At 38.5% G+C, this 24,017-nt stretch overlaps 1 protein-coding gene across 8 annotated transcripts in view; it reads right to left on the bottom strand.

Moving 5' to 3' along the window:
• LOC133622010 (uncharacterized) overlaps positions 1 to 24,017 on the bottom strand; it is a 187,655-nt gene that overhangs the window by 48,022 nt on the left and 115,616 nt on the right. For 5 of the 8 annotated variants that reach the window (XM_061984522.1, XM_061984524.1, XM_061984523.1 and 2 more), the window contains one exon: positions 5,493 to 5,658. The gene's annotated coding sequence lies outside the window, so the exon portion shown is untranslated. Of the gene's footprint in view, positions 1 to 5,492; positions 5,659 to 12,066; positions 12,637 to 17,131; positions 17,155 to 20,347; positions 20,508 to 24,017 lie in introns of those variants that run through there. The other 3 variants (XM_061984529.1, XM_061984528.1, XM_061984525.1) reach the window with 3 other exon arrangements.

The following is a 24,017-nucleotide window of genomic DNA, read 5'->3' on the forward strand; positions in this document are numbered from 1 at the left end:
TATCCTGTGTTAAGATTTTGATTGCTTTTAAATATTGCTTATTGAATATTAATGCGCTATAAAGATTACTTTAGAAGGTATTACATTATTGATTACTTTTAAAGATAATTGTTGAATATTTATGCATAATAAAGATTAGTATAGAATATAGTATGCTTGAATTGCATATGAAATTAACTTGTGTTAAACTTGTTGCTGACATGTAAGTGTGAAGATGTGAATTACTGAAAACGGAGCAAGACTGACACATTTTATGCTATAGAAGAAGTTAACGTACGAGAACCACACACACTTGTGGTTGACACATGCTTATCGTAACTTTTCCTCAAAACGTTAGACGATACTTGTGAGACAAAAAAAGTTATCAAAATTGAACAGATGTACGCCCTCTTCTATTTTGTCTATAAAAGCTTAAGACTGTTGGTGTTCTGGGTTCTTGTCCTTCTACACCAGGGGTGTCTAACGTACGGCCCCAGGGCCGGATCAGGCCCGCAAACAGGTTTTATCCGGCACGCGGGATGAGTTTGCTAAGTATACAAATTAGAGATGTCCGATAATATCGGACTGCCGATATTATCGGCCGATAAATGCTTTAAAATGTGATATCGGAAATTATCGGTATCGGTTTTTAAAACGCCGCTGTACGGAGTGGTACACGGACGTAGGGAGAAGTACAGAGCACCAATAAACCTTAAAGGCACTGCCTTTGCATGCCGGCCCAATCGCATAATATCTACGACTTTTCACACACACAAGTGAATGCAAGACATACTTGGTCAAAAGCCATACAGGTCACACTGAGGGTGGTCGTATAAACAACTTTAACACTGTTACAAATATGCGCCACACTGTGAACCCACACCAAACAAGAATGACAAACACATTTCGGGAGAACATCCGCACCGTAACACAACATAAACACAACAAAAACAATGCACAGAACCCCTTGCAGCACTAACTTTTCCGGGACGCTACAACCCCGCCCACCTCAACCTCCACATGCTCTCTCAGGGAGAGCATGTCCCAAATTCCAAGCTGCTGTTTTGAGGCATGTTAAAAAAATAAATAATGTACTTTTTGACTTCAATAATAAATATGGCAGTGCCATGTTAGCATTTTTTTCCATAACTTAAGTTTATTTATTTTGGAAAACCTTGTTACATTGTTTAATGCATCCAGCGGGGCATCACACCAAAATTAGGCAATAATGTGTTAATTCCACGACTGTATATATCGGTATCGGTTGATATCGGAATCGGTAATTAAGGGTTGGACAATATCGGAATATCGGATATCAGCAGAAAAGCCATTATCGGACATCTCTAATAAAAATTAACCTGACATTTTTGAATGAAAGAAACAACTGTTCTAAATGTGTCCACTGGATGTCGCAATACCAATTCTTTGCATATTTGTAGATGATGCTACATATGTACAAATAAAGCACATGATGTTAGTTAGTACATCAGTCGAGGAAAATTATCAACCTACATAAATTAATTTGATTTTGATATAATTGGTTTATCTTGATAGATTGAAATGTAACACCAATGAATTGACTGATGAACATTATCACATAATTTATTCAGAAAATATAAATAACGACAAATAAAGTATATATACTATTAACCGCAACAGCTAATTGTAAAAAAACACAACATTATGATTTGTACAATTTCAGAATGTGCTTGTTCTATTTTTAAACAAAGAAAACAATCTGAAGTTGTCTTTATTTTTAAGTTATCGTGCCGTAATTTTAACAGTGCGGCCCACTTGGGAGTAGGTTTTTCTCCATGTGGCCCCCGATCTAAAATGAGTTTTACTCCCCTGTTCTACACGATCCAGTGAACGTTGGTGACATGTAAGGACAACAATCCAGAGACTTTGCAAGTATGTTTTTTTGTTTGTATATGTGAATCAGGCCCGGCCCTAACCAATCTGGCGCCCTAGGCAAGATTTTAGGTGGCGCCCCCCCACATCGGCAGTGAAGTGTATGTACTCACAAGAAACCGAATAGCTTTGTCTTTGACCTTTTTTTTTTAACTTACAACCAGAGGTGGGTAGTAACGCGCTACATTTACTCCGTTACATCTACTTGAGTAACTTTTGGGATAAATTGTACTTCTAAGAGTAGTTTTAATGCAACATACTTTTACTTTTACTTAAGTATATTTATAGAGAAGGAACGCTACTTTTACTCCGCTACTTTTATCTACATTCAGCTCGCTACTCGCTACTAATTTTTATCGATCTGTTAATGCACGCTTTGTTTGTTTTGGTCTGTCAGACAGACCTTCAAAGTGCCTGCCTTACTGGTGACGTTTCACTTCGTTCCACCAATCAGATGCAGTCACTGGTGACGTTGGACCAATCAAACAGAGCCAGGTGGTCACATGACCTGACTTAAACAAGTTGAAAAACTTATTGGGGTGTTACCATTTAGTGGTCAATTGTACGGAATATGTACTGTACTGTGCAATCTAATCATAAAAGTTCCAATCAATCAATCAAAAGTGTGAAGGAAAAAATATACTTTTTTTATTTCAACCGTACATCCCGTCAAAAGCCTCAAGACTGACCGCACGAGGACGTTCCTGTCTTCACAATAAAAGTGCCGCTCCATCGTGCCTGCGCTTTCAAAACAAGAGTCTCCGAAAGCCAGCGCAAACAAGCTAGCAAGCTACGGAGTTTGACGCCAATATATTTCTTGTAAAGTGTATAAAAACGAATATGGAAGCTGGACAAATAAGGTGCCAAAAACCAACCACTTTCATGTGGTATTAGACAGAAAGGAGGAACTTTTCTTCTCCTCCATTTGAAAACGTGGACGTTATCATCACTACTGTCTGATTACAATCAACGCAAGTCATCAGAATCAGGTAATACACCAACTTATATTCTAGTCTGCATGAAAGAAAGGAATCTATATGTTAAACATGCATGTATATTCATTAAAACATCTTTAACATGTAAACAAAAACAGCAAAATAAATACATATAAATTATATACTGTATATATCAATGTATATGTATGTATATATATATATATATATATATATATATATATATATATATATATATATATATATATGTGTGTGTGTGTATGTTACTCATCAGTTACTCAGTACTTGAGTAGTTTTTTCACAACATACTTTTTACTTTTACTCAAGTAAATATTTGGGTGACTACTCCTTACTTTTACTTGAGTAATAAATCTCTAAAGTAACAGTACTCTTACTTGAGTACAATTTCTGGCTACTCTACCCACCTCTGCTTACAACTATACCTAATATATAAAGGGGTGGAAAAGTGACTATTACCTGCAGGGCAAACATTAGCTAACCAGAAGGCAATAACAATGTAAACAAAAACACCTGCTTAAAAGATCTAATACAAATGTCCCTGAGGAATGTAAGGTGGGAGTACTGTAATTACCTAACGTTACATTATTATTTTCCATAACAATTTAGCCCCCTCCACAATATTAACCCGACGTTAAAACAGAACTAGCTATTTATTGATTAGCAATTGCCGAATCATGTAACATTAGCTTAATGCTAAAAAGCCAGGTTAGTATCACATTCTGTAACAGACAAATAATTTCATGTAGGCTAACGTTACCTACCTGCTACCTCTGTCTTTTCTCGTTTCTCCTCCTCTTCTTTTCTCTTTTTCTTCCCTGGGCACCTGACAGTTTTGGCCGTTTTGACATCTTGTGTTGATTTTTTGATGTGGTGACGTCCAAAAAGAGTCATGATACGGGAAGGGGGGGGCGCACCGTGCGGGGGGAAGGGGGGGGGGCGTAATGTTGTAACAAATAATATTTCTATTAAATAGGCTTTAATTTGCATTTTAATTAACGTGGGATTATTTTTTGTATTTAGAAATAATAGTACCAACTTTTTTTTTTTTTTTTTCTCCAACATTTGTGGCACTGGCGTGGCGCCCCCTGATGGACGGCGCCCTTAGCATTTGCCTATACGGCCTATGCCACGGGCCGGCCCTGATGTGAATAAATGTATTTGAATATGGAAAAGAGTGCCTGACAAGTTATTTCTCCCTCTTAATAAACTAACGTGGCAAGTGGACTTTTTGAAGGTTTTTGAAGTCTGTCGCCAAACACTTGTTTTGTGAGTAGGTTAGATATGATTATTGAATACGATTCAAATCAAGAGTAATATTATTATTTTGTAATAATATTTGAGTGGGCCCCTGGCCCCTCTGTCGTGGAAAAGTAAGGCCCTATGGTATAGATTTCGCAGCAACTTCAGTTTTCATCAGCCTTTTCATATAAAGTGATAAAGGAATGTAAACGACCTCACAACAAACTTGAAAAGTCTAACAGATTACCGTATTTTTCGGAGTATAAATCGCAACAGAGTATAAGTCGCACCTGCCGAAAATGCATAATAAAGAAGGAAAAAAACATATATAAGTCGCACTGGAGCATAAGACGCATTTTTTGGGGAAATTTATTTGATAAAACCCAACACCAGGAATAGACATTTGAAAGGCAATTTAAAATAAATAAAGAATAGTGAACAACAGGCTGAATAAGTGTGCGTTATATGAGGCATAAATAACCAACTGAGAACGTGCCTGGTATGTTAACGTAACATATTATGGTAAGAGTCATTCAAATAACTATAACATATAGAACATGCTATACGTTTACCAAACAATCTGTCACTCCTAATCGCTAAATCCCATGAAATCGTTTACGTCTAGTCTCTTACGTGAATGAGCTAAATAATATTTGATATTTTACGGTAATGTGTTAACAATTTCACACATAAGTCGCTCCTGAGTATAAGTCGCACCCCCGGCCAAACTATGAAAAAAACTGCGACTTATAGTCCGAAAAATACGGTACTCTTCATTCACAATTGTACTTGAAAAGTGGCTTTGGAGCAATCAAAGTTGCTCACACGGTCACTGAGGTGGGCACTATGTTTGACATGTCAACTTAAAGTGTATTATATTTATGCATGAGAACATTTTGCTGTAAGCTGTGAGGTGTGTCTGTTAAAATCATGGTTGCTTTTTACAATTGAAAGATGTGAACAAGAGCATATATTGTCTATGTGTGATGATGTAAATGAGGTGTGGTTGTAAGTATGTATCATTCAAAGGGCATTTTATGACTTGTTTTAATTTGATTACATGCTATAGTATAATTGTATTGTATGCTTTTTGTATCTCTTTAATTTAGGTAGCCAGGGACTGCAGATGGATGTGAGCTATTTAGCTATAATCTGGTGCAGAACATATTTGTCTTTGAGCTTAATGTTTCTGTTCATTGTCCCTTCAAATAAAGACTAAACTAAACTAAACAGAGGACAAAGCGGTTTGCATGGGATTGCTAAAGAAATAAATACAACTAGAACAAGACTTTATTTCATTTATGACTATGTTTCCCCTCCTAGAGTACAGAATGCACTGCAGCACCTCCTACGTTAATGTTAACAAGTTTCTGTATTTGTTTCACTAACCTTTAATCCATCAGAAATCTTCCCTGTGGTCATCCGTCCTTTCACCCACACTTTCTTCACGCCCAGGGGTTAGTACTTGTAGACTTTCTTGGTCTTTGGTTGATGATTCTCACAGGCCAGCATTACCAGTGAAAGGCAACTGCATGTGAACCTCCCACGGACCACCCTGAAGAATTACTACAAGGTCAGGTACAGCACAACCTTAAAATCCACACGGTTCTTTTACACCAGTGAATGTTTTTTCATTTGGAGTCAAACAGGTCATACTTGCATATCATTACATGTAATGTTTTTGGCTTTCAGATTCATTGACAGCTTTAAAACACACTCTAAGGGTAAAGGTTGAGATTTGTTAAGGAGTTTTATATATTTCAATTATTATTTTTGTTGGTGTGATATTTTGTTCACACATTTCAACGTGTTCCCCTTACAACGTTGCATAATCCTTCTTCATAATGTTTTATGTTTCATTTTATTTATGTATAATATTCCTTGGGGGGGGGCAATAAAAATGGAGCTAAAATGACCTCGGGGCCACGCAGTTCTGACCCGTCAATTGCGAGATGTGCTGACACAGTAAGGTTTCAGTTTAAGTGTGGTCCGTCTCATACAGTAGGCGCTCTCGCTTCCCTGGTCATCTCTCCTACACAGTTCCACAACGTCTTATGGAAGAATGTGCGTTGAGAGTGGCCGATAGGAAGATTTGAAGAAAGAGGAGTTAATAATGGAGGAGAGGGCCAGCAGTAACACTGAATGATTAAAGGTCATAGCTTGCATTTGTTCTCATCTCTGCATCTATTTCCACATCTAATGTAACACCAAGTCATGCACAGTTTTAACCACAGCTGCCAACGTTTGTGTTAGTACCACCTATTTAAGGACCATGGCAAAGACACAGGGCGCGGAGCCTGTCTCATGGCTTATCGGTCGAGGCTGTGAATGTAATAGTGTGATGTTGTTGCGCTATATTATGAACTAGACAGGGTGTTATATTTTATTTTGAAGTATCGCTTTTATTTTAAAGAACCGGATGTCTGGTGCGGGAAGTGTCTTTGCTGTTTTTTCGATTGCTTTACTTCCTCTTCCTTCGGACTTTTGAATGAGAAGGTAATAGTTCTTCACTGCTCCGTGTTTCTTCATATTGTAAATATTCTTCCTAAACGTTTCTAGATACTTGAAAAGTTAACCCAATTGTACCCACTTGTGGGTACAAGTGATGTGTTGTTTTGAGTAATTTTTATGCACAATTTCGTAGAGCGTCGACTGTGTGAATTGTTTGGTAGTATTTACGCATGGTATTTACATCACACAGGAGCAGATATCACTCCGCCGGAAAGTTGAGACCTGTGAATGTGTGTTTCGTGTTTCCAACACAGGTTGCCAATAAATACTGAACCGACGGCATGGTGAAGTGTCTTTTATTTAAAAAAACTACACAACGCAGAATAAGACTCACTACATGGGCAAGGAGTCCTTAAAATGTGTCCGACAAATGTGTCCTACTTTTCCATTAAATAGAACTAAAGTGGAACTTATGGATTTATGAACCCCTTATTATACAGAGTTTTTGATTTACAAACCCCGTTTCCATGAGTTGGGAAATTGTGTTAGATGTAAATATAAACGGACTACAATTATTTGCAAATCCTTTTCAACCCATATTCAATTGAATGCACTACAAAGACAAGATATTTGATGTTCAAACTCATAAACTTTATTTAATTTTTTTGCAAATAATAATTAACTTAGAATTTCATGGCTGCAACACGTGCCAAAGTAGTTGGGAAAGGGCATGTTCACCACTGTGTTACATGGCCTTTCCTTTTAACAACACTCAGTAAACGTTTGGGAACTGAGGAGACACATTTTTTAAGCTTCTCAGGTGGAATTCTTTCCCATTCTTGCTTGATGTACAGCTTAAGTTGTTCAACAGTCCGGGGGTCTCCGTTGTGCTATTTTAGGCTTCATAATGCGCCACACATTTTCAATGGGAGACAGGTCTGGACTACAGGCAGTCTAGTCTAGTACCCGCACTCTTTTACTATGAAGCCACGTTGATGTAACACGTGGCTTGGCATTGTCCTGCTGAAATAAGCAGGGGCGTCCATGGTAACGTTGCTTGGATGGCAACATATGTTGCTCCAAAATCTGTATGTACCTTTCAGCATTAATGGCGCCGTCACAGATGTGTAAGTTACCAATGTCTTGGGCACTAATACACCCCCATACCATCACAGATGCTGGCTTTTCAACTTTGCACCTATAACAATCCGGATGGTTCTTTTCCTCTTTGGTCCGGAGGACACTACATCCACAGTTTCCAAAAACAATTTGAAATGTAGACTCGTCAGACCACAGAACACTTTTCCACTTTGTATCAGTCCATCTTAGATGAGCTCAGGACAGGGAAGCCAACAGCGTTTCTGGGTGTTGTTGATAAACGGTTTTCGCCTTGCATAGGAGAGTTTTAACTTGCACTTACAGATGTAGCGACCAACTGTAGTTACTGACAGCGGGTTTCTGAAGTGTTCCTGAGCCCACGTGGTGATATCCATTACACACTGATGTCGCTTGTTGATGCAGTACAGCCTGAGGGATCGAAGGTCACAGGCTTAGCTGCTTACGTGCAGTGATTTCTCCAGATTATCTGAACCCTTTGATGATATTACGGACCGTAGATGGTGAAATCCCTAAATTCCTTGCAATAGCTGGTTGAGAAAGGTTTTTCTTAAACTGTTCAACAATTTGCTCACGCATTTGTTGACAAAGTGGTGACCCTCGCCCCATCTTTGTTTGTGAATGACTGAGAATTTCATGGAATCTACTTTTATACCCAATCTTGGCACCCACCTGTTCCCAATTTGCCTGTTCACCTGTGGGATGTTCCAAATAAGTGTTTGATGAGCATTCCTCAACTTTATCAGTATTTATTGCCACCTTTCCCAACTTCTTTGTCACGTGTTGCTGGCATCAAATTCTAAAGTTAATGATTATTTGCAAAAAAAAAAAGTGTTTATTAGTTTGAACATCAAATATGTTCTCTTTGTAGCATATTCAAGTGGATATGGGTTGAAAATGATTTGCAAATCATTGTATTCCGTTTATATTATTTCTATTTCTTTTATATCCGGCTTATTAGTGATTCCCAGAGCCCAAAAAAAGTCTGCGGGCTATAGAGCGTTTTCTATTCGGGCTCCAGTACTATGGAATGCCCTCCCGGTAACAATTAGAGATGCTACCTCAGTAGAAGCATTTAAGTCCCATCTTAAAACTCATTTGTATACTCTAGCCTTTAAATAGACCCCCCTTTTAGACCAGTTGATCTGCCGTTTCTTTTCTTTTCTCCTCTGCTCCCCTCTTCCTTGTGGAGAGAGGGGGGGGGGGGGGGGGCACAGGTCCGGTGGCCATGGATGAAGTGCTGGCTGTCCAGAGTCGGGACCCGGGGTGGACCGCTCGCCTGTGCATCGGCTGGGAACATCTCTGCGCTGCTGACCCGTCTCCTCTCGGGATGGTGTCCTGCTGGCCCCACTATGGACTGGACTCTTACTATTATGTTGGATCCACTATGGACTGGACTCTCACAATATTATGTCAGACCCACTCGACATCCATTGCATTCGGTCTCCCCTAGAGGGGGGGGTTACCCACATATGCGGTCCTCTCCAAGGTTTCTCATAGTCATTCACATCGACGTCCCACTGGGGTGAGTTTTTCCTTGCCCTTATGTGGGCTTTGTACCGAGGATGTCGTTGTGGCTTGTGCAGCCCTTTGAGACACTTGTGATTTAGGGCTATATAAATAAACATTGATTGATATATTTACATCTAACACAATTTCCCAACTCATATGGAAACAGGGTTTGTATGATCCAGAGACGAAATAGAAATATTTTGTAGAAACCCCTCCAATGTTTTCTCATTGTAGCCCATTGGGTTAAGTTTTTTCTTGCCCTGATGTGGGATCTGAGCCGAGGATGTCGTTGTGGCTTGTGCAGCCCTTTGAGACACTCGTGATTTAGGGCTATGTAAACAAACTTTAATTGAAAGGTGTGCGAAATTCAGGAATTATGTTTGTCTTCTGTAAAACACAAAGAGAATTAACAAACACGATCAAGTGGATTGCATGTATTATTCCTAATCATTGTAGCAACCTTGCTGTCAAAGTTAAAGAGTTTTGTGATTTTTAACTGTGAGTGCACAACTGGGCTAGTGACACGTTGGCAGGGTGGCTACAAATGATGACGGTTCAGCTAGTTGTTGTTTTGACTTTGTTAATAAATAGAAAGTTGATCCACCACCCCCTTGTTATATTTCTTTAATATACAATACTGTATAGCGCTATATATTGTGTACAAATTGTACAAACTTTTACTAAAATATGGACTTTTGTTGAGACTGGTACCCATTATTCATGTTTGCATTGTTTATATTGGAGAAATTGGCTATATAATTCACTATACGCACTTTTCCATTTACAAGCCCTGTCCGAGAACCAATACAGTTTGTAAATTGAAGTTCCACTGTATACTTTCATAACAATCTCCATTGCCCAACATGCAGGAGCGTAAGTATTGATTAATTTGTAAGTATTTCATGTGCAACTATTGATTTGATTTGTAAAGACGTTGGAAGTAAAGCTTTAATTGTTTTACTGTCAATTGTCAGATGTCTATAATTTAACTTTGATTTTTCTAACATGCTAATTTAAATACATAACTATTTAGATTACATACACTAATGGAACAAGATTGAGTTACTTTTGGTGTTTGTGTACATCACATGTTTTGTGAAGGTCTTACGTTTCATAAAACATGCAAACATTCCTGTTGTTGGTGTAATCTTATGTTTTGTCTTGCTTTTTTCTTTGGAACAGTTTTGAAAGAAATTGGCTTACAAACACATTCATGAAAATTAAAAAAAACTTGAAAAATTCTATAATAATAATATTAAGTATATACAATTATACAAAAAAAGTTCAGCTTTGCCTGTCCAATTTCGGGTCAGTCCCACCAAAGTTGACGGTGACGTGTACCGAGGTACCCTTAACCCCACATCTCCAGGTGTCATTCTAACACACCGGCTTGGTTGTTTAATTGTAGTTCGTTAACTAGTCCTCTCAGTGATTTCTAACTATATAGTAAAACATGTGCATCACAGTAAGAGAGTTGAACTGCTGTTTTCTAGAATGTAACTCAGCCAGTACATTACACTGCAAAAAAAGAGCTGACAAACTATAAGATGAATAGACTAGATTTCATTAAATTATCTGTCCATGCAGATAGTTAATTGTATCTAATAAGACGTCCAAAATCAAGATGTTATTATTACAAATTAATAGGACTTTAAAGATAGAAAAAAAAATTGTATTCTGAAAACAAGCATTAATCAACTTGCCATTCTGCATCCATAGGACGCTGACAAGATTAGTCATGTTTGGAAAACATAAATATCTTATTTGAATAGGTATGTTCTCAATTTTAACATTTTTAAACTAGAATAGAAAACATGTAAATATTTATTCAAAAAGTGTGATTATGCTGTAAAGTAAATGACTACAACTAAGTAAATAGCTCTTAAAACTAGGGAAATTTGTATAATAATTTTTTAATCTTAGAAATTGGCAAATAATTTGCAGTGTACAAAACAAAAATATTGCCTGTTGCTTCGATGATAGATTTATCCATATCTTGCTAACACTTGAAATCACAGTTATGAAAGGTGACGCAGTTGGGAAAATACATTAATTGGTAAGGCAATTGGATTTTCTCCATCTAGGTCACAATGAAACAAGAAACATGGACGAGACTAAATAAGTGAGATAACAGTGCTGTTGATATCAAACATGAATGTGTATGTGCATTAACATTTACATGAAAAGTAAAAAATAACCTGGAATTTCCCGAAGGAATTGTGCTGCCGTTAACAGTTACGTATACACACACTTTTTTTTTTTTTTCTCGATTTATTGGTCCCCGTTTGGGGAAATTCATTTTCACTGCCGTACATTTGAACAATAGACATTACACATCACAAAACAAAAATAACAAAAAGACATCATACATGACCAACACACATTTACAGGCTTGTCAGACAGGTCGGCAGGGCCTGCTGTTAAGGGCAGCTATAGCTGCAGGGATAAGGCTTTTCCTGAGGCGGGCCCTCCGGAATTTGATGGTTCTGTACCTGCGCCCTGATGGTAGTGGGATGATGTATTGGTGTAGTGGGTGAGTGATATCCTGGACTTTCGTGTTTGCCAGTCGAATGGTGGACTTGTGGTTTAAATCTGAAATGTTGGGTGTGGGTAGGCCGATGATTTTAGCTGCTATGTTTGTAATGCGTGTGAGTTTGGTCCGGTTGGTTACAGTAAGCCTAGTGAAAAAACATGTGGAACAGTACATAAGGACTGACTATAAAGTCTGTATTCTGTGTTCAAGGTAAAACACAGTTAAAATCATCTTAATGTCAATTATCAGTTATGAAATTATCTCCACATCCAGATGTACAATACATAGTGTTTTATTAGATATATTAAATAACAACAATATAATGTACATGTATTGTACATGCACATTGGCCAGATAGAAGTAGTGGATCAGACCCGACGGCGAGTAAGAAGATTATGTTTTGCCAAAAAAAACCAACTGAATTTATATTGTTTTCTGGGGAAAAATAAGTCCTTACTTCCAGACTGTTTTTAAGGGCGCTGCATGTTTTACTCGTCTGGTTAGCGCTCACTTCAGCGTTATTTCAAATTTAGTAGCAAGTTTAATCATGACACACACTGGCAGGGCTCGCTTTCTGTTATGTGTCTCAATTAAACAGTTCCACTAGCAACATGTGTCATTGAGGAACATTCACATTAAAATCCTTTTTAACACTACTGACCACTCACTGCGTTGTGTTGGACAAAGCTTTGCACAAAACGCTAAATTAGGGGTGGCCAAATTGTTTGCCTCCAAAAGCAAACGTGAAAATGTGATGGTGACTAGTCAGACATGCCATCAATGATTGTGTGAACTGTAGGGATGTCTTGATCCAACTTTTGCAGTGCCGATATTGGAGCTTTGAGTATTGGCCTATACCGGGGGTCAGCAACCCGCGATTGTTGCAGCTCTTTAGCGCCGCCCTCGTGGCTCCATGGACCTCTTTCAGAGATGTGTGAAAATAGAAAAAGATGAAGAAAAAATTATTTTTCGTTTTAATATATTTTCTGTAGGAGTACAAACATGACACAAACCTACCTAATTATTTATATTAAACTTGCTTCACTGATGAGAGAATTTGGCAAGCACTGTTTTGTCCTACTAATTTCAACTATCCTTAAACTCATCGTAGTTTGTTTACATGTACAACTCTCTCCGACGCTGCCACAGAAAGACATGTTGTATGCCACTCCTTCTTTGTCTCATTTTGTCCACCACACGTTTTATATTGTGCATGAATTCCCAAAGATGAGCTTTGTTGATGTTATTGACTTGTGTCGAGTGCTTATTAAGCATATTTAGTCAGTGCATGACAGCAACCTAATCGATGCTAACATGCTAGCTTTATGTATGCATTGCATCTTTGAGCTCATTTAATTTCCTATGTCCTCTGTGTATTTAATTTATATCTGCATTTACCATGACACATTATCTGTATGCAATATTGCCTGCATTTCTGTTAGTGGTTTGAGTGCCGTTATAGACCACAGCAAATCTTCTTCTTCGTTTGGATAAAGATGTTGATTAGAGGTGTAACCACAGCAAATGTAACCCAGCTTGCATAGACTGTTATAAATCCATTAGAAGAAGACAGCCTGCCATTTCCTTTAACTTGGACAAACACATCAATACCTTTGACCATTCTAAGCCAGTAATTTCCAGAAGTTATCGCACCCTCTGAGAAGCCTGCGTTGTACTAATGATTTTTTCCAATGTTGTAAAAATGTGTAAAGTAAATATTACATTATAACATTTCTGTCAACGATGATTTGTTTCAACATAGTCCTTTTGATAGTAGGCTAATATAGTTAATATATGTGTTGACTTCATTATAACACTTATATAAGGCTTTTAATTTGTTGTGGATCCAGACAGATTTTTTATTTTTGGTCCAATATGGCACTTTCAACATGTTGGGTTACCGACCCCTGGCCTATACCAATACTGATCTGTTAAGATATCAGCAGGAATCATACATACATACTTGCATTATTTTGTAGTGTGGAATGTTACAAAAGGTTTGTGGAAATTAAGTGAAACAGATGTGTTTACAATAGACTTGATTTGATTTTGGGTTGATTTAGTTTGTTAGAGTTACAGGAGTGTTCTGCTGGTTTTAAGAACCTTATGCAAAAAAGCTAGTCAACGATCGCCTCTACAGTACGACACTACTCTTGTGTTTTTAAGAATCTGTTGCAAAATTGTGAGTCTCAAATGTTTTGGAACTGAACTGAAATGATAAAAAAGACAGGACCTAAAATTGAACCTTGAGGAACACCATTAGTATAACTAAAGAAGTTGAACAAATAACAACTGCCTGCATCTGAAGTAAACAAGCTGCAGCAACACCTTAGTGCGGGGGTCAGCAACCTGCGGCTCTGGAGCCGCATGCAGCTCTTTAGCGCCGCCCTAGTGGCTCCCTGGACCTCTTTCAGAGAAGTGTGAAAATGGAAAAAGATGAAGAAAAAAATATATTTTTTGTTTTAATATATTTTCTGTAGGATGACAAACTTGACACAAACCTTCCTAATTGTTAGAAATCCCAGTGTTAATGTTATACATGCTTCACTGATGAAAGTATTTGGCAAGCACCGTTTTGTCCTACTAATTTCAACGATCCTTGAACTCATCGTAGTTTGTTTACATGTACAACTTTCTTCGATGCTGCCACAGAAAGACGTGTTTTATGCCACTCCTTCTTTGTCTCATTTTGTCCACCAAACGTTTTATGCTGTGCGTGAATGCACAAAGATGAGCTTTGTTGATGTTATTGACTTGTGTGGAGTGCTTATCAGGCATATTTGGTCAATCCATGACTTTAAGGTAATCGGTACGAACATGCTAAATAGGCTAACTCATTTTCATTTTTTCATTTATTTAATTATTTCAGGAAATAACAAAAAAGTTAAAAGTTGACAACACATAATAATATAAATTAATATAGTACAACAGGTAATGTATAGTATATAATTCATGATTGTCCAGTTTTGCCTGAAAGGGAGTTGGAATAAGATAATTTATTTAATCCCACCCCCAGTTCTCCATTCAGTGATTATTCACATGAGTTTCACTCTTACTTTGTTCAAGGATTATAATACAGATGTTGTATCATAGTGGCATTACCACAGGTAACACTAATTATTACACTGTAACAATATTTTGTATCAACAATGTAGGAATAATGAATATACCAACAATAGTAATAGACAACATAGCAATAATGGTAATAGACAACATAGCAATAATGGTAAGGAAACATTGAGCACATGTTAACACTTTGAGACAGAGTATAGCAGCAGGTCAATTTAAAGACCCTCATCTCTATATTTGAACCAGACTCCACGTTTGTATAATAGTTTAAATCGATTAATAGTTTGGCATTGCTTGTGATGTAAGTCCAGTTTGTTCCATAGTTTTACTCCGCATACAGACACACAAAAACGTTTACGAGTGGTGAGCTCTCGGCAATAAGAAATATCCAAAGCCTCTCAAGTTATGAGCCTGCACTCGTTTTATAAAAAAAACGTTGCAGATTAGGCGGCAATAATTTGTTAAATGCTTTATATAAGATTATTAATGTATTATATTTAACAAGGTCATCAAATTTGAGCAACTTTGATTGCATAAACAGATTATGAGTATGTTCTAAATAACCAACGTTGTGAATGATCCGCACTGCTCTTTTCTGTAATATGATCAGAGGATGAATTGTGTTGTGGTAAGTATCCCCCCATACTTCAACACAGTATGTAAGGTATGGCAGTACCAAGGTGCAGTATAGAGTACGCAGTGCATTCTCATTGAGGTATATTTTGCTTTGTATTTATTGAGAGGCTTTTGGAGATTTTTGTTTTAATGTGTCTGACATGAGGTTTCCATGATAGTTTTACTCCCAAAAATGTATTCTCATTTACGATTTCAATTTGGGTACCATCAATACTTATTTTCTGTTCAGACGTTATGTTGCGATCACTATCTTAGTTTTATTTATATTCAAAGATAATTTATTTGTGTCCATCCATTTTTTTACTATGTTTAGTTCTGTGTTTACTGTATTTATGAGCTCATTATAGTCATCACTACTGTAGAATATATTTGTGTCGTCTGCAAATAGTATACATTTCAGTACTTTGGATGTATTAAACATATCATTAAAATATACATTGAACAGTTTTGGCCCCAACACGGACCCTTGGGGGACACCACAAGCAATGCCAAGAGTATCATATAAAAATGTACCCATTTTAACAAACTGATCCCTCCCTGTTAAATAACTGTATGTACATAATGCATCATTATGCCTCATTTGTAGGTATATTTGAGCTTATTTAATGTCCTTTACGTATGTCCTATGTGTATTTAATTTATATTTGCATGTCTCATGACACATTATCTGTATGTAATATTGGCTGCATTTCTGTGTTGTTTGTGTGCCATGTTGTTCCAGACCACAGCAAACGTTACCCAGCTCGCAAATGTTATAATAAATCCATTAGAAGACAGCCTGCCGTTTCTTTAAAAACTTGGACACACACATCTATACCTTTGGCAATTCTGAGCCAGTAATTTTCCAGAACTTATCATATCCTGTGAGAAGCCTCCATTTTACTAATGATTTTCAATGTTGCAAAAATGTGTAGAATAAAAATTTAAATACAACATTTATGTCAAAGATTAGTGTCAGCCTTTGATAGTAGGCTAATATAGCTAATGTAGACACTTACATTATGTGCTGCCTTCATAATTACACTTATATAAGACTTTTAAAGTCATTTTGATAGTAGGCTAATATAGACACTTACATCGTGTGTTGCCTTCATTATAACACCATTTTTTTGCGGCAAGAGACATATTTTTTTTTTTGTATTTTTGGTCCAATATGGCTCTTTCAACATATTGGGTTGCCGACCCCTGCCCTAGTGATATAAACATTACAAAAAAAAAGAAGAGGACTTAAAGGGGTGCCTTGGGGGATGCCTCAGTTATATAAATTAAATGTGTGGATCCCAGTGTTGTATGTTTGCTTGCAAAGTTAAATTGTAAATGCAAGGTTATTCCAGTGTTTACAGTGATCCAAGTTATTCTGTACAACAGGAGCACTCTTGTGTTTTTCAGGAATTTACTGCAAAAAGGTTTAAAACTGAACTCGGGGTCTGATATGATGTCATTCCCGGGCTGAATATGGGTCCCCCATCCATAGCCCTGATATAGTGTATACTTTATTGTTGGTGAACTCTTGTGAATTAATCTGAGGTTTTTGCTCTTCTGGCCTCGATACTTTAGCTGCTGTTATCATAAGCCCCCAGTCACACATCTGCTACCTTCCTCCAACAATCATAGAACAGCGTGTTCACTCTACCTGGAAGCACTTTGGTTCCAATTCTTCCCTGCATGCATACTGTTCATGGAGGAAAATCTACTGCCAAATGGGCCGGACTGGTAAAATCATGGCATGATAACCTAAAAATAAAGACAACTTTAGATTGTTTTCTTTGTTTGAAAATAGAACAAGCCCATTCTGAAAATGTACAAAGTATGTTGAATTTTTTTACATTCACATGTTGCGATTAAGTGTTCTATTTTCATTTGTTGTTGTTTCTATTTTCATTTGTTGTTGTTTATACTTTATGAATAAATGACGTGATAATGTTCATCATAAGAATAGGTGGAAATGAGTCTGGCAGAGTTTTAAAATTCTCCCTTTGGTGCACATTTTTAATCTATCAGAAAATGAAATTAATAAATGTATTTGTTATTCATATAATTGACTCATTTTCAAACATCATGTGGTTTATTCTGTACATATATAGCATCATTGACAACAAAACTTGTGAATTTAGACTCATTTCATTCATCACACATGAAAGAGGATACATATTTCAGCATATTTATGTGCGCCCAGAACATGTGTCCCCATGCAGTCCTAAGTCCAACACGAAACGTACACATTATTACCGTATTTTCCGCACTATAAGGCGCACCGGATTATTAGCCGCACCTTCAATGAATGGCATATTTCATAACTTTGTCCACCAATAAGCCGCCCCGGACTATAAGCCGCGCCTACGCTGCGCTAAAGGGAATGTCAAAAAAACAGTCAGATAGGTCAGTCAAACTTTAATAATATATTAAAAACCAGCGTTCTAACAACTCTGTTCACTCCCAAAATGTACGCAAATGTGCAATCACAAACATAGTAAAATTCAAAATAGTGCAGAGCAATAGCAACATAATGTTGCTCGAACGTTAATGTCACAACACACAAAATAAACATAGCGCTCACTTTCTGAAGTTATTCTTCATTCGTAAATCCTTCGTCTTCGGTGTCCGAAGTGAAAAGTTGGGCAAATTTACGATCCACTGGCAGATGTTGGCGTCGTCTGGCGCTGCCTCCTCGTCTTAGTGAAGGTGTGTTCGCCTTCTGTCATCCATTGTTCCCACGCAGTTAGCAGTCTAGCTTCGAATGCCCTGTTGACACCAATATCTAGCGGCTGGAGGTCTTTTGTCAATCCACCCGGAATGACGGCGAGTATTGAATTAAGCGCGTAAGCGTGTCTCTCAATGTGCTGTTATGAGCTAGCAAATATAACAACTACACTACCCAGCATGCAACGATAGTTACGAGCATGCGCGGTAGCCCTGAGAAGCGTTGTATGCTGGCAGTTAGCACGCTGTGAGTAAACGTTGAGAACTCAGTTAACACGCCTCGTCTGCATTATTTATAATTAGACAGACAACACACTTAATAGGAGCCATTTTGGGGTCTTTACATAAACACACAAATGGAAATGAAACGTCACATATCCCAGCATGCACCGCGCGCTTCTTCTACGGGGAAAAAAGATGGCGGCTGTTTACCGTAGTTGCGAGACCTAAACTTTATGAAAATGAATCTTAATATTTATCCATATATAAAGCGCACCGGGTTATAAGGCGCACTGTCAGCTTTTGAGAAAATTTGTGGTTTTTAGGTGCGCCTTATAGTGCGGAAAATACGGTAAACACATTTATTTGGGTATAGATGTCACAGGTTACATTACCAACTACATCGTTGACAATATGGCATGAAAGTAACTATCCACATTTTGTATACTATCACTAATCATTTCTGTCTTGCCTCTGGTGAGGGCGGTCGCATTTTTTTCCACTCCCTTCTTCTCCCTGCTTGCTCTCTTCGTTTTGTCTTGTCTGAACTTTTTTGAAGCCTCTTTCTTTCATACTTGCCAACCTTGAGACCTCCGATTTCGGGAGGTGGGGGGCGTGGGGGGGCGTGGTTAAGAGGGGAGGAGTATATTTACAGCTAGAATTCACCAAGTCAAGTGTTTCATATATATATATACATATATATGTATGTGTGGGAAAAAAATCACAAGACTACTTCATCTCTACAGGCCTGTTTCATGAGGGGTTCCCTCAATCATCAGGAGATTGAGGGAACCCCTCATGAAACAGGCCTGTAGAGATGAAGTAGTCTTGTGATTTTTTTCCCACACATACATATATTGTGCTCTACTACGGTATCGAGCACTATTTTTTGGATAACCTTATTAAGACATATATATATATATATATATATATATACATCCTGAAAATATGCAAACAAAACTGTGTTTAGATAATTGATACTTCAAACTTGCATATATAAATCTTAAGGAATATAACACAACTTGGCTTCTGAGAGCTTCAAAATGTAATTAATAAAATGCTAAAGTTGTTGATAAACAAGCAATTGTTTTAATAATTAAATATGGTCATTTTAAATGCATTATTATGATCATTTAAAATTAATTATTTCAAATATGTTTATTTTAATGTATAATTCTATGGCTGGATGTAATAAGGAGTCAGAAAAAATAGAACTAAAAATACAATTAATTTTGATGTTTTTAGCAAAATATAGTAACAATTTTAATTAATAAATATATTTATTTTTAGATAAGATAAACATAATAATACAATTTATCTCTAGTCTGGATGATTTAGTTCTTGTCACCCTGTTGTCCTGCCGTCTCTTCCCCAAGGATGGCTCCATGAGCTGGGCAAACGCCTGGAGATGCCCTACGTCAACAACACGGTCGGCGGCCCGTCGGTGCGCAGCTCGTACATTGCTGCCCTCTACTTCACCCTCAGCAGCCTGACCAGCGTCGGCTTTGGCAACGTGTGCGCCAACACGGACGCCGAGAAGATCTTCTCCATCTGCACCATGCTCATCGGCGGTATGCCGGACGCCTCGTATGGAATAACGTGATTGGGCAGGCACGCTGTTTATATCGTGAGAAAGCGGACGTGAAAAAAGGCTGTCCTCACTCAGGTTCGCATGGAGCTGGAGGGAGCGTGGCCTCCAGCTCCGGCTGAAAATCGGGAGATTTTCGGGACAATATTTGTCCCGGGAGGTTTTCGGGAGAGGCGCTGAATTGCGGGAGTCTCCCGGAAAATTCTGGAAGGTTGGCAAGTATGCTTTCTTTGCTCTGTCCTCCAAATCTAAACATCAGACATGGAAATTATCAGCTGGACTCTCGACGCAATTGACAAAATCTTTTCGACGAGGAAAAGAGGTTCCAGGGAGCCTGGCTGGCCTGATGGAACAATTGCTGTGGGGTACGCGAGAGATTCCTGGGATGAATGGAGAATCATGTGCCTCTCAGTCCTTTCCATCGAGGACGTGGAAGACATCTACCTATTTGGAACCGTGATCGCGGGGCACCTGCTGATTGGGCTGGGCGATGCTCTGGTGTATCGTCAAATTCGTAAGACGATGGCAGCCACTCAAGGAGCCCAAAGGCTGTTCGTCGCAATGGAAGGTTTGAGCCGGGCTGTGGGATCACAGACTGTGGCAATTTCTGAACTGAATCGCAAGATGGATCACATCATTGAGAAGCTTGCAGAAAAGGAAACATTGAATATGAGAGCAGCCAGCATGGACGAATAGAACAGACAAGTCATTGTAATGTCTGCTCGCGGAAAATAAACATCCTAATTTACGTTTTGACTCCCTCGAATGGCCTTGACGCTGTGAACAACAGAAACAGGCTGTTCTGAAAAACACCCCCGAGGAATACCTCAATGATGGACGCTTTTGACCTCCCTCCCTCCTCAACGACACCTGGAGTCAAACTTTTGCTTGCATGCAGAACGGCCCCAGCCTATGAACATTACAAGACAATGGGCACATACACACACACACTCCCTCCCTCACCCCACGCCTTCACCACCGCTTGTTTCCCCTCGGGGTGATGGACGGCTGGCAGCGCTTCATAGCAGCAGTCGCCCTCCAGGGCTCCAACTCCCCGCCCCTCTGTTGCGAGTCGTCGTGATTAAATGTAAAGTGTTTATGTGTGCATTGCATGGAGGTTTTTTCCCACTCCAGAATAGGCCCCCTTAGGAGCCCAGTCTAGATTGTATTTTTTTACTCATCTTCTTCCCCAGCGTTTTACCTTTTTCTTATCTTTTACGGGGCGCCTTTGGCGACCCATCAGTGTTCCTGTTCTGTAACCCTGTACACTGTTTGTTTGTTTAATCTTTAACGGGTTTGTGCTGAAAACATAGTTTTGTTGTACTTGTGCAATGACAATAAAGTCCTATCCTATCCTATCCTAATAAGCAGCGTAAGCACGTAGTCATGCTCGCTCTCGTGGCAGCGGATACAAATAATTGCTATTGGGACATCCAGTTTGGAATGCTCATCAAACACTTATTTGGAACATCCCACAGGTGAACAGGCAAATTGGGAACAGGTGGGTGCCATGATTGGGTATAAAAGTAGATTCCATGAAATGCTCAGTCATTCACAAACAAGGATGGGGCGAGAGTCACCACTTTGTCAACAAATGCGTGAGCAAATTGTTGAACAGTTTAAGAAAAACCTTTCTCAACCAGCTACTGCAAGGAATTTAAGGATTTCACCATCTACGGTTCGTACTATCATCAAAGGGTTCAGAGAATCTGGAGAAATCACTGCACGTAAGCAGCTAAGCCTGTGACCTTTGATCCCCCAGGCTGTACTGCATCAACAAGCGACATCAGTGTGTAAAGGATATCACCACATGGGTTTAGGAACACTTCAGAAACCCACTGTCAGTAACTACAGTTGGTCGCTACATCTGTAAGTGCAAGTGTAAGTGCAAGTTAAAACTCTCCTATGCAAGGCGAAAACCGTTTATCAACAACAACCAGAAACGCCGTCGGCTTCGCTGGGCCTGAGCTCATCTAAGATGGACTGATACAAAGTGCAAAAGTGTTCTGTGGTCTGACGAGTCCACATTTCAAATTGTTTTTGGAAACTGTGGACGTCGTGTCCTCCAGACCAAAGAGGAAAAGAACCATCCGGATTGTTATAGGCGCAAAGTTGAAAAGCCAGCATCTGTGATGATATGGGGGTGTATTAGTGCCCAAGACATGGGTAACTTACACATCTGTGAAGGCGCCATTAATGCTGAAAGGTACATACAGGTTTTAGAGCAAAATATGTTGCCATCCAAGCAACGTTACCTTGAACTCCCCTGCATATTTCAGCAAGACAATGCCAAGCCAAGTGTTACATCAACGTGGCTTCATAGTAAAAGAGTGCGGGTACTAGACTGGCCTGCCTGTAGTCCAGACCTGTCTCCCATTGAAAATGTGTGGCGAATTATGAAGCCTAAAATACCACAAAGGAGACCCCCGGACTGTTGAACAACTTAAGCTGTACATCAAGCAAGAATGGGAAATAATTCCACCTGAAAAGCTTAAAAAATGTGTCTCCTCAGTTCTCAAACGTTTATTGAGTGTTGTTAAAAGGAAAGGCCATGTAACACAGTGGTGAACATGCCCTTTCTCAACTAATTTGGCACATGTTGCAGCCATGAAATTCTAAGTTAATTATTATTTGCAAAAAAATAATAAAGTTTATGAGTTTGAACATCAAATATCTTGCCTTTGTAGTGCATTCAATTGAATATGGGTTGTAAAGGATTTGCAAATCATTGTATTCCGTTTATATTTACATCTAACACAATTTCCCAACTCATATGGAAACGGGGTTTGTAGTATTGTATTCAAATAAAATTACAGTAGTGACTCGAAGTGTCCCAATATAATAGGGAGGTCTGGGCTTCCCTGCTTGGGCTGCTTCCCCTGCGACCCAACCTCGGATAAGCGGGAGAAGATGGATGGATGGATGGATGGTATATTAGCTTACTTGTGCAAATCTGGACAGCCAGTTAACATCTAAATGTCCTTCAATAAGCACACAAGAGGCATTTTGCCATCAAACTTTTGGTTCCTGCAACCTCTAGATCCTGTGAGTAAAGGTTCTTGTAGTGTGTGGTTTACAAATCAGGCTGATGATGTATGGAGGAGTGGTTTAGTATATTTCTACACTGATATGTACATAAACAGACAATATTAAAGTTATTTTACTAAGAACTAAGTAAATTAAATACAAATAAATAATGTACAAAACGATATAGATTAAAAAATAAAGTGTACCAAATTGTTAAATAAAAGTCAGACTTTTGTCTACAATGTCCAACAGTCGGAAAGTCGTCCTCTCAATAGGATCAGGCGATTTATTTTGGTCCATTTCAGCTTGTAAATAACAATATATGAATAATACATGTCAGCGCCTATGTCATGCCGACAACTGTTCACCGTTTACTCGGGTTGAGGCTAATAACTACATTAATGGAGTGTCACTGACTACTTTTACAACATGTAATAAAGTAAATAGTTAATATTTGATGTTATTTACCTTCGTTCCACTCGTATACTGCCTCCTCTATTTCACATTGCTTCGAGTCAAGCTTCATACTCCACTGTAAATATGTTTAAAAGACTTGTCTACTTCTCGTAGGTTCGTATTTACAAAAAAAAAAAGTTTGTACAAAGTAATAAACAACAATAAACTGCATATAGTTTAAAGTATACGGCTGAGTAAAAACACTCCAAGATAGTTCCACTGATCAGCGTTCTTCAGCACAAAAAATGCCTCACAAAAGTTCCTGCAAGTCGACAGTTCCTTTCGGTCTACTTTCTCTTCGTTGTCAAGTTTGTTGTAATAGAAATACACAAGAAATAAGAAATAAACAAGTCGTGTGTTTGAAAAATATGTTTTAGGAACGCCCCCAACAGCCTATCAGTCTTCGACAGCACAGCCTGCCCCCGATAAGGTTCTGGGAACCTTCCAAAAGTCCCACCTAGCTGGCAGGAACTCCCAAAAATTCCTGAGGAACTACATTTACCCAGGAAAGTTCCTGAAACAGTACCTGCGGTGGAAAAAGGCCTAAGGTTGGTATTTTCTTGTATGTTAGTTAAGGCATTTACAAAAGGTAAACATGGTAGACTAT

Source organism: Nerophis lumbriciformis, linkage group LG25, assembly GCF_033978685.3.
Source record: "Nerophis lumbriciformis linkage group LG25, RoL_Nlum_v2.1, whole genome shotgun sequence".
NCBI classification, from domain to species: domain Eukaryota; kingdom Metazoa; phylum Chordata; class Actinopteri; order Syngnathiformes; family Syngnathidae; genus Nerophis; species Nerophis lumbriciformis.